The sequence below is a fragment of the Ailuropoda melanoleuca genome, chromosome 8 (genome assembly GCF_002007445.2).
Source record: "Ailuropoda melanoleuca isolate Jingjing chromosome 8, ASM200744v2, whole genome shotgun sequence".
NCBI classification, from domain to species: domain Eukaryota; kingdom Metazoa; phylum Chordata; class Mammalia; order Carnivora; family Ursidae; genus Ailuropoda; species Ailuropoda melanoleuca.
This window is the reverse complement of record NC_048225.1, coordinates 10,959,780-10,960,094: the sequence shown is the minus strand read 5'-3', so window position 1 is coordinate 10,960,094 and position 315 is coordinate 10,959,780.

The window sequence follows — 315 nt, the reverse complement described above, 5'->3', positions numbered from 1 at the left end:
GTGGGAGAGGAAGAAGCAGGCTCATAGCGGAGGAACCTGATGTGGGGCTCTATCCCATAACGCCGGGATCATGCCCTGAGCTAAAGGCAGACACCTAACCGCTGTGCCACCCAGGAGCCCCTAGTTTTGGTAGTTTTTTGATTACCAATTCAATTTTGTTGTTCATAATTAGTCTATTCAGATTTTCTTCATGGTTTAGTTTTGGAAGATTATGTATTTCTAAGAATTTATCTGTTTCTTCTATGTTCTCCAGTATGCTGGCATTTTGTTGAATTTAGTTTGTTAATATTTTGTTGAGAATTTTTGGATCTATGT